Source organism: Capsicum annuum, chromosome 10 (genome assembly GCF_002878395.1).
Source record: "Capsicum annuum cultivar UCD-10X-F1 chromosome 10, UCD10Xv1.1, whole genome shotgun sequence".
In the NCBI taxonomy this organism is placed as follows: domain Eukaryota; kingdom Viridiplantae; phylum Streptophyta; class Magnoliopsida; order Solanales; family Solanaceae; genus Capsicum; species Capsicum annuum.
The window spans coordinates 130,759,388-130,771,768 of record NC_061120.1 but is presented as its reverse complement, the minus strand read 5'-3'; positions in this window follow the sequence as shown (position 1 = coordinate 130,771,768).

The window sequence follows — 12,381 nt, the reverse complement described above, 5'->3', positions numbered from 1 at the left end:
AGGTGGGAAAGTTAGAATTCATGTCAGATTTTTGTTAAGGAATTCAATTGGTTTTGGGTCCTTAATGAGCATATATGTTATCTTTGTAGTTAGTAGGTTGCTTATCAAATATCTTAAACTAATGATTGGAAGGATGAAGGTTTAGAAAACTATCGTAGCTAGTAAAGCATTAAGGTATGTAAATCTAAACCTTTCCTCGCCCCTACGGTACCACCTTACGTTATGTGCTCCTTCCTATTAATGTTAATATAGTTGTCATTAAATACGTGAGTAGAATCTTTATATTATCTTACAGATTATTCCCTTGTTCTACCATCAAGCTTACAAGTACATATCTTTCCCTCCTTGTCTTAAGTTTTCATGGTACTTCTATAGTATCATAAGTTTTTCTACTTGAAGCCCTTAGGCCACAACATATATTTGCATATATATATGTATATATATATATATATATATATAGATAGATAGATAGATAGATAGATAGATAGATAGATAGATATCACATATTAGGAGTATAAGTAAATAGTAATAGTATAATTGTACTTGTATATGTTAGCTCGATGATTAATATCATAATTCACATCTTATAGGCCTTCAAGTCATTAGTTGATAAACTTTGTGATAGGAGGGTACATAGGTTTGGCTTTGCATATTGCTCGATGTGATTCTATGTACAAGATCAAGACCAGACAACTATAGTGAGCCTAACCATTAGGCGTACCCACCTTTTTGGCATTATTTATACTTGGATTCAGCTGGAGCATCATGTATTAGTTTTCCTGAGTCAAGCCAAAATATGGCATATATCGCCTGTGGGCAGACCTTCATAGTGATCCCTTGGGTGGGGCGTATCTGGATATAGACTGCGATTATAGTTACATATATGGGGCTATAGTAATGAGTGTGTGAGCAACATATCTTGTATACTTGCTTCAGATTGCCATCTGAAGGCCATCTTGTGATCGTTTATATTTCTTATAGAAAAAGTGCATCACCTAGGTAAAGTATATGCCCTATTTTATAATGAACGCTTTTCTAAATATTATGTATGATGCTAACAAGGTTGGTGCATAAGTAATCAGTTTATATTATATATGTGTTATTTATTGGCTCATACATTTTTCACATTACCATTGACTTATATGAGCTTCTATACTTGTCCAACTATTATTTTGTCTGCTTTAATACCATTAATGTTATTCATGTACTTATTTCTTAGGCCCACCATATTTTATTAATGCAGGTTCAGATCCTTAAAATAGTAGACGTCCACATTAGGCCCTATTGCCATTTTCAGCTGATATTTTGGTAAGCTCCAACTCTTTCTTGTGCTAGTCTATAACGAGTGTTTTTGATTATATGCATAGGTCTCGGGTTCGGCATGATGGTCCTGATGCGAACTAGTCACTTATAGTATAGCGTGTCAAACTGATTAGAGGCTTCATGGACATCGTGAAGTATTGTATTGCATAGTTTTTTTTATTATAACTCCCTTATGTATATATGAAACTCTTATTGAATATCCTGCTCGTTATTATCTCATAACCTTGTGTACATGATAAAGTTCTTGTAGATTAAGTGTATATGGTTCTTGTCCGTCATTATCATTTTGGGGCATGAAAATGTGGTATTAGAGCCTAGGTGTACTTGTCACAAGGAGTCTATGAAGCTATGTCTTGTAAGGCCTTATTTATCGATGTGTTGCACGCCATGTTTATAATTAAGGGACTATATGAACATTTAGGAATTTGACCTTCATTAATAAATTAGATCGTGCAGTAGAGTTAAGTCATAGGAAGTTACTTTTGACTCCTATTTCACTTATTTATGATATGGACCATGTCTGCTATAGAAAAGGATAAAGCAGCCCAGTAGGCTTCTACTAGCACTACTCATAAGGCAACCACTACTAGGAAATCTTTTGAATTGGTGGATCTGAATAAGACTCAAGAAAGTTTTTTAGGTTCTACACTTTTAGGTTCTCAAGTAACTGGGATGGAAGGAACTACAGGGGTTTCTATACCTCAAGTGGTACCAACAGTAGTTCCTATCCCACCACCAAGTGCCTCAGACCCAGATCTTAAGGAAGCGATACAGTTGCTTACACAATTGGTCGATGCTCAAGCCTAAAGACATATTGTGGATGTACCTATTGCTACTCAGTGAGGGATATCTAAATTGAAGATCAATGATTTCCTTTATATGAATCCACCAGAATTCACAGGTTCTAATCTTTTAGAGGACCCTCAATAATTCATTAATGAGGCTTATAGTATTTTTAAGCTGATGTGGGTATCAAAACAGATCCAGTTGAATTAGACGTGTATCGACTGAAAGATGTTATTGTTGATTTGTATGAGATGTGGGTTGACTCGAGAGATCAGGTAGCTCCTCCAGCATTCTAGACATAATTTAAAGAAGCCTTCATGGATCATTTCATTTCATTAGATCTCAAAGAGGAAAAGATGGCTGAATTTTTTGCCTTTAAAGTAGGGTAATCTTAGTGTTAAGGAATATTGTTTGCGGCTTATGTAGTTGTCCAAATATTCTCCAGAGGTGGTTAGAACACTAGAAAAATGGATTCATTGCTTTGTAATGGTTTTGCAGGTTCCATAAAGGACCTTCTTTTTGTTACTTCTATGGATAAAGATTTAGATATAGGAAGGATCATAGAACGTGCTCAGCAGATAGAAGAAGACAAGTGTAATCGAGAAATAGATAACGAGAGGGAATATAGTAAAAGGTCTAGGATGGCCAACTAGTATCACGGAAGTAGTGGAGCTTCCACTAGTAGAGGGCCATCTAGGCAGACCTAGTCAGCTATGCACTCCATATCTAATGCTCCAACTAAGTTCTTGAGGCACATGTATAAGCAGAGTTGACTGTAGAGCACTAGATTTACAACCTAAAAGGGGTGCTAGTCAAAGGTTACCACCTCGACCTATATTCAAGCAGTGTGGCCAACCACATGTAGGGGAGTGTCGGCATATTTCAAATATATGTTACTGGTGTTGTACAAAGGGTCACATGGTATATGATTGTCCATAGCTCAGAGGTAAAGGTAGAGGTGATTGATCACAGCCAATAGGGTCTGTATCAACTTCATCTTCATCATAGCCTTCTTCTTCTCGTAGTCCTCAGGCATCAGTTGATAGAGGATTTGGTAGGAGAAGAGGCCCAATTTTAGCATAGGCCCAAACTGTGTGTTCACAGGTACCTTAATTGTATTTTCATATAATGCATATGCCTTCATAGACCCAGGATCTACCTTGTCGTATGTTACTCTATTTGTTGCTAAGAAACTTGGAGTAGAGTCGAAGTCGTTATGAGAACCATTTATAGTATAGACCCTAGTAGGAGATTCTATTATATCTAGATGGATCTATTATGATTGTGTGGTGACAGTATATGTTCGTGCTACATTGGCTATTATGATTGAACTTGAAAAGATTCATTTTGATGTTATTATGGGCATAGATTGGTTATCCTCCTATTATGCTATAGTTGATTGTCAAGCCAAGATGGATCATTTTTGTTTCCCAGAAGAGCCAGTCTTAGAGTGGAGGAGAGACTCTATGGTGCCTAGAGAGAGGTTTATTTCTTTCCTTAAGGCATAAAAGCTTATTGCAAAGGGGTTTTTGTATCACCTAGTCCAAGTGAAAGACATTGATGCAGAAGAGCAGGCACCAACTATACAATCTATACTAGTGGTGAACGAGTACCCGATGTGTTTCCTTATGAACTTTTGGATTACCTCCCATGTGGTAGATTGATTTTGGTATTGATGTGGATCCCGAGAGTTGTCTGATATCAATTCTACCTTATAGAATGGCGCCAGCAGAACTGAAAGATCTAAAGGAACTGTTAAAGGACTTACTTAACAAAGGTTTCATTCAAACCAGTATATCACCTTGGGGTGCGCTAATGTTTTTTGTACATAAGAAAGATGGCATATTATGAATCTGTATAGATTACACGTAGCTGAACAAAGTGACAATAAAGAACTAGTACTCTCCAGAATAAATGATTTATTTGATCAATTATAAGGAGCTAAATACTTTTCAAAGATTGATTTGAGGTTCATTTATCACCAGTTAAAAATTCGTGAAGCAGATATTCCTAAAATAGCCTTTTAGACAAGATATAGGAACTTTGAGTTTCTTGTCATCTTATTTGGTCTAACTAATGCTTTGGCAGCCCTCATGGACATGATGAATAGGATTTTCAAACACTTCTTTGATATGTACGTGATTGTATTTATAGATGATAGTTTGATATATTCATGTAATGAAATTGAGCATACAAATTAAGGTGTCAAGTTAGATATATGTACCTGATATAGATGGGTTACGACAACAGATTATGGTTGAGGGACATTGCTCTCATTATTTAATCCATCCTAATTTAACAAAAATGTATCATAATCTTAAAGAGTTCTACTATTGGAACTATATGAAGAAAGATATAGCAGAATATGTAGCATAGTACCCTAATTGTCAGCAAGTGAAAGCCGAACATCAGAGACCCAGTGGCCTAGATCAAACCTTTAGTATTCTAGTATGAAAATGGGATGCTATTAATATGGAGTTCATTGTAGGATTACCTTTTTCTTTTCAGAAACATAACTCTATTTGGGTAATAGTTGATCGGATGACAAAATCAACCTATTTATTTCCTATTAAGTCTACCAGCATAGCTGATGATTATGCCAAGCTATATGTAAAAGAGATTGTTCTCCTACATAGGACCCCGATGTCCATTACTTCAGATAGAGGTTCCCCATTTAAAGCTCAGTTTTAGAAGTCATTCCATAGGAGCTTGGGTACACAGGTGAACCTTAGTACTGCATTTCATCTACAGACAGATGGCCAAGTCATGCACAACATTTAGGTACTTGAGGACATGTTGAGAGTGGGCGTGATGGATTTCAAAGGTAATTGGGATGATCATTTTCCTTTAATAGAATTTGCTTATAATAATAGTTATCACTCTAGTATTGGCATAGCTCCATTCAAAGCTCTATATGAAAGATGATTTAGATCATCTATTGGTTGGTTCAAAGTAGGCAAAAGACAGGTATTAGGTCCGAATCTAGTCAATCAAGTTCTTGAAAGGTTAAGTTGATACAATAGCGGTTGAAGACTGCCTAGAGTAGGCAAAAATTATATATAGATGTGCGATGTAGAAACTTAGAATTTAAAATAGATGACTTTGTTTTCTTTAAGGTGTCTCCTATGAAAGGCATTATATGATTTTCTAAGAAGGGTAAGTTGAGTCCAAGGTATATTGGGCCCTATAGAGTTATTCACAAAATTGGCCAGGTAGCCTATAAGCTAGAATTACCTCCAGAGTTAGCGGGAGTGGATCCCCTCTTTCATGTGTCTATACTATGTAAATACTTAGGAGGTCCTACATATGTTATTCCTATAGAGAGTATTGAGCTTGCTGGAGACTTATCATTTGAGGAAGTCCCCGTGGCTATATTGGATCCGCAGGTCAGAAAGTTAAGATCTAGAGATATAGCTTTGGTAAAGGTGCTGTGGAGGAACCATAATGTAGAATAATACACTTGGGAAGTGGAAGGGGATATGAAAACTAAATACCCTTATTTATTTCAAAAACTATCATAAGGTTCTTAAACTACTTGTCCCTTTATGTGATCATTAGTTTATACTATATTTTGTTTTGTTGGTATCTAATTCTTACCTGATATGTTTAGGTACATGATTTATGCCTATGAGCCATGATATTTACATGGAAAAATCATGTAGATGTAGAGTATAAGTTAAGTTAAATGGTTGGTTATGACTTTTAATGGTGTTTAAGGACAAGAGGAGCCTTGTGTACTATTTTTTTGAGTTTAAGGCCAAGCGAGCATCGCATATTATTTGGTGAGTATTATATGTGTTGTGACACTCTGTGAAGCATATTTGGATGTATTCTAGCTTGATGACGGGTACCCGATAGACCTATTTTCAAAGGGAACTTTGGTAAAGTTTTTCGAAATTTGGAGAGTTAGACAAATTTTAATGTCGTATGATGGGATATGGATAAAATGAGTTCAAAGTTGGTTAAATGATCTAGTGGTTGTATTAGATCATTGTAAAATGGGAAGTACGACTTAAACATCATTCAATGAGTGGGGGAGATTGTAGTACCTCGATGATTTTTTTTTCGAATTTAGTTAACAACATAAATAAAGTAAAACTTTGACCTGTAAAGATAATTGCAGTACAAAAGAAAATCAAATGGAGTAGAACATATATATACATAGTATTTGTATGTTTTTGCTGTTCAGAGGACGACTTGAGAGTATTGTTATTTATGTAATATAAGTGTACAAGTTGTGGGGGCCACCCCTTTTAATATTGTCCCTAAACTAGTATTAAACAAAAAGGTCAATTATTCCCTTGTTCACTGGAAACTGATTCCAAGAAACCAAAAGTGAGCTTACTTCTTTGTTTTCTTTATTTTCCTTATCAAATAAGAAATCACAATAAAACCTTGAGATGAAACATGAGGTGACAGCTGGAGTACTAGTACTCGACTTCTTCTCTTTCTCTTGGTATTCAAGAATTCACTAGAAGAGGAAGGGAGGAAAGAATTCTTATGATATTTTTGAAATAATCTTTAAGAGGTGACTTCAATAACATAAGGTTGAAATTTAATTCTAATAGGAAAATTCTCTATCCCATTCGTTTGAATTTAATTACAGATTAATATTTGGGGGATATTTAATATAAATTTTCAGCATTAGTATTTGAAATGGGTTCATGAGAAGAAAAAGGGAAATTTTTTATAAAAGAGAAGTTTTTATGGATCCTAATTAATTGGATAGATTTAATATTGAATTGCATAAGTTGGAAAAGTTAGAATTTATTCTGGATTTTTGTTATGGAATTCAATTAGTTTCGGGTCATTAATGAACGTATATGTTATCCTTGTAGTTAGTACGTTGTCGATCGGATATCTTAAACTGATGATTGGAAGGATAAAGGTTTGAAATACTATCATAGCTTGTAAAGCATTAAGGTATGTAAAGCTAAACCTTCCCTCGCCGCTAAGGCACAAAGTTACGTCATGTGCTCCTTCCTATTAATATTAATATAGTTCTTAGGAAATATGAGAGTAGAATCTTTATATTACCTTACACATTATTCTCTTGTTCTACCATCAATCTTACAAGTACTTATCTTTCCCTCCTTGTGTAAAGTTTCTATGACACTCTAATATTATCATAAGTTTCTCTACTTGAAGCCCTTAGGCCACAACATATATATATATATCACACATTAGGAGTAAAGTAAATAGTAATAGCATAATTTCACTTGTATATGTTAGTTAGACGGGCATTATCATAATTCACATGTTATAGGCCTTCAAGGCATTATTCGATAAACATTGCGATGGGAGGGCACATAGGTTTTGCTTCACATATCGCTTAAAGTGATTCTATGCACATGATCGAGATCATACCACTATAGTAAGCCCAATCATTGGGCATACCTGCCTTTGTGGCATCATTTGTATTGGAGTCAGCTGGAGCATCAAGTATTGGTTTTCCAAACTCGAGCCAATATATGGCATATACGGCCTGTGGGCAGACCCTCATAGTGAGCCCCTGGGTGGGGCGTACCTGGATATAGACTGTGATTACAATTACACATTTGGGATTATAGTAATGAGTATGTGAGCAACATATGTTGTATGCTTACTTCAAATTATCTTTGGAAGGCCGTCTTGTGATCATTCAAATAACTTAAAGAATAAGTGCATCACATAGGTAAAGTATAGACCCCATATTAAAATGAACACTTTTCTAAATATTATGTATGATTCTAATAAGTTCGGTGCATTTGTTGTTAGTTTATATCTTATATGTGTTATTTGTTGGCTCATACATTTTTCACTTTACCACTTGACTCATATGAGCTTCTGTACTTGTCCAACTGTTATTCTATCTACTTTTATAACATTACATGTTATTTATGTACTGACGTCTCAAGTCCACAATGTTTTATTAATGCAGGCTCAGATCCTCAGGACAGTAGACATCCATATTAGGCCCTATTGCCATTTTTATTTAATATTTTGGTGAGCTCCAAATATCTCTAGAGCTACTCTATACCTATTATTTTTTATTATATGTACATGCTTCTGGTTCGGTATGACGGGACTGATGCCAACTAGTCACTTGTAGTATAGCGTGTCAAACTGACTAGAGTCTTCATAGACATTATTTAGTATTGTATTGGATAGTTTTGTTAACGTAAATCCCTCGTGTATATATACAACTCTTATTGAACATCTTGCCCGTATTATCTCATAATCCCGTGTACCTCATAAAGTGATTGTAGAGTAAATGTCTATGGTTCTTTTCTGTCATTATCATTTTGGGGTGTGACAGTGAGCGCGTTCCAATATATGGTAAAAGAAAGAATAGTATTTGGTGTAATGATTTCAAATAAGGGGGTTATGTTTTACAAAGCTAAGATTGAGATGATTCAAAAATTGCCTTCACCAATCTTTGCAAATGGTATTTAGAGAAATTTGGGGCATGCATGATCTTATCATAGATTCATCAAGGATTTCTTTGAAATTGCAAATACCATGTTTGAATTATTATTGATAAACGTTAATTTTGTACTTTATAATGTATCTAGAAAGGTGTTTTAGTCTCTAAAATAGAACTTGATCTCAACCTCAATTATTGTGTCACCGGATTGGTATATGCCATTTGAGGTTATTTTTGATGTTACTGGTGTGGTTCTAGGATTTATCCAAGGTCAATGGATATAAAAGATCATACATCCCATCTACCATGATAGAAAATCACTTAAACCTACATATAAAAATTATACTATGTCTGAAAAAGTTTCTTGTTATAGTATTTACATTTGAGAAATTTTTTATCTTATTTGCTTTGCACAAAATTTATTGTGCATACAAACCATTGTACTCTTAGATACTTTATAGAAAAGAAAGTGTGATACCAAGGTTTATTCATTGCGTACTTCTATTATAGGAATTTAACTTTGAGATCAGGTATCAAAAAGGGACTAAATATCAAATGTCTGATAGATATCATATCACAAGGAAGAAGTAATATTTAAATTAAAGGATGACCATGAGATTCATTATACTAATAAATATTACTAGGAATTTTCAACAACACAAATTTTGATTCGATGGTTTCAAGACTTTGCCAATTATTTTGTAAGTGATATAGTGCTTAAAAACCAATCATTTCAGCAATAGAAGAAGTTTATGCATGATGTGAATAAGTTATTATTAGATGAGCCATACTTGTTTTGGATTTATATAGACAGACTGATTTGAAGATATGTTCCTGAGGTAGAGATGATGAGTATTTCAAAAGGATACTCATCACTTGTGAGGGTTATCATAGCGGTGCACAGACCATGCATAATACATCATAACGTGGATGCTATTAGCCCACTATTCATAAAGATAAACATGGTTAAGCCAAATCTTGTGACTAATGGCGAAGACAATGAAACATCTCAAGAAGACAAGTGCTTTCAATGACCATGATACTAGAGTATAAGATATTTTTATGGGGAATTCAATTCATGTGACCCTTTGTGATTTCATATGATATAGAGTACATTGTAGTTGTAGTTGAGTACATTTCAAAATCGGTGGAACCAATTTTGCTTTCATACAATAATGGAAACAATGTGACCACATTTTTGAAGAAAAATAATTTTTCCATATTAGGTATGCAAAGAGAAATTATAAGTAATAAGGATTCAAATTTTTACTATTTTATTCAATGTGTTACTTGAGAAATATGGTGTGAAACATAAGAGGGAAAACCCCTACAAATGGCAATCAAGCCGGTAAGTTGAGGTCTCCAATTAGAAGATCATGTCCACGATGGTGAAAACCATGAATCCAAATAGAAAATATTAAGATAGCAAGGTAGATGATACATTGGTGGCCTACAAAACCATATCTAAGACTCCTATTGGTGTTTTACCATATCAAATCTTTTTTGTCAAAGCCTGCTACTTGCCAGTTGAACTTGAACTTAAGCTTAAGGTGTTATGTGATTTGAATATGCTAAATCTAGAATTGAGTGATGCATCCAAAATAAGACTTGAATAGTTTATGAGATTTATAGATTCGACATTAGATATTATGAAAGTTCTGTCTTATAAAAGGAGAAGATGAAGGCATACATTAACTTGAAGATAAAGAAGAGAGAATTCATCGCTGGTGATATGGTTATGTTATTTGAGTCCCAGCTAAATCTATTTCATGGTAACTTAAGGTCGATATGGAGTGTAAATTATTTAGTAGTGATGTTATACTTTTGATCATGAAAATTTTTAGTGTTTGAAGTTTAATGTAAATGGCCAAAAATTAAAGCATTATCACGGTAATACTGATGAGGTCAAGATGATAAATGAAGTGGTTCTTGATGAAGTCTAAATATCCAAGAACATTGAGTCGTGTCGCAACATTAAATTAGGTATTGTATGGGAGGTAATCCATAGGTTCTTTTGGTGAAGACTGAGTAGCCAAACAAGCTATGTCATGCTACGATGTTAAATAAAGTATTGCTTGAGAGGAAACCCAAGAATGTTGTACGTGTTTTATTCTTTTTATAGTATAATATGTGTTAAGTGTCTAGGACATTGTATAGAAGAAAAAAACCAGCAAATTTTCTAGTGCCCAGGCCCAATAAGTCAAACTACAAATTGTACTGCAACACAATGACCGGTATCATAGCATGTATCTAGATGGAAAATCACTGGAGTCCCAATGACTCCCTAAATGAGTCGTAGCCTTATTTTATGACTCATTGCCTTGATTCATTGGGACTAGTAAATTCCACCTAGGTATTATCTCAATGTCATACACTATAAAAAGAGATAAAATTACTCTTAGCTAGTGGCAATGAGTCGTCTGTTAGAGTCATTGTGTAGTGACCCAAGACTACCCCTAGTTGTTACATGCTGCTTACGATATCGAGGGGCCATAAGCTAACCTATGAACTGGTACCTGCTGTGAGCAGTGAATAATATAATAATGAATGCAAAATAATAACTAAAATGCCTTAAGGTTTTAATAATGAAAAGACTTATGTATTTATGAATCTAGCAAAATACTAAAATCTAAATAATCTGAATAGCTAACTGTAGCGTCTAAAAAGCCTCTAAACTGTATACTGTAAGTTGATAGAACAGGCCCCAACTAACTCTACTAACAACTGAGATAAGACATAAAGTAGTATAATCTGTCCTCGGATGATTTGGACTCACCACTACTACTATATTGCTGATAATCTGAGAATCTAGGAGTAATCCGGGAACTGAGAGTCAGCACCTGTGATATGAGACATCAGAGCGTAAAAGAAAAGGTATGCGATCAGTACTTTGAATGTACTGGTATGCTAAATAAGGTAAGATGATATGCATGGTCTCATGAAAAGGGATAGTAATAATTAACTAGACATGCATGTAATACATGGAGTACTAACTAAAGAGCATGGAATCTGTAGATATTGAAAATGCATGAAAATCTATAAATACTGAGGATGCATGACCAAGCATATAACATGAACTGAGTAAAATATGTAAATTGAATTACTAAAATAACTGAGATCTATATACTTTGGTCAAACAACACTAAGACTGAATAACTGAGCTGGGATTGTAACTGAGACTATATCTGAGACTATGGGAGGTATCATCTAAATAACATTCCCCAATTTAAGCCAATCAGAGTCCAACCTATAACCCCAGTTGGAAGGGTATTAATACCATGCCACTGGTACTAATAATGGCTGTGTGGATCCACTAAATATATATAATGTCCAAAGGACTAAGGGTGTCAAGCTTGAACTGATGGGTGACCCCTGCGAGTTAATTAAGCCTAATCTGATAGGTGACTACTGATACCCTATGCTGGCTACGTAGTTCTAGAGTATAGGAATTGCTACTAACGACTTTGTCTATCTGATGGGGAAGCCGCCATCCCTGCACTCGCTCAGTGCTAAATTCTATTCCCAATTGAAAGACAATGAGATACTAGACTGTTCTGAGTTTAATGACTGATATCTGACTATTTTGATAATGCTCATAATATAATCTAGAGACTATTTTGCAATTTATTGAGACTAGAACAAATAAACAACTATGGTTTTTGGGTATTCAATACCCCCAGGACTCAAAACAACAATACTGAAAAGATATTAAAGCTTGAAGACCAAAACATGAAGGCTCTCATTAAATAAATCACTCATATAGGCATTTGATCAAACACTTATAGTTCATTGTTTAAAATAATCATAAGAATGTCATGGAATTTGTAGGAATAGCATGAATTCATCATAATAGCATTAAATCATGG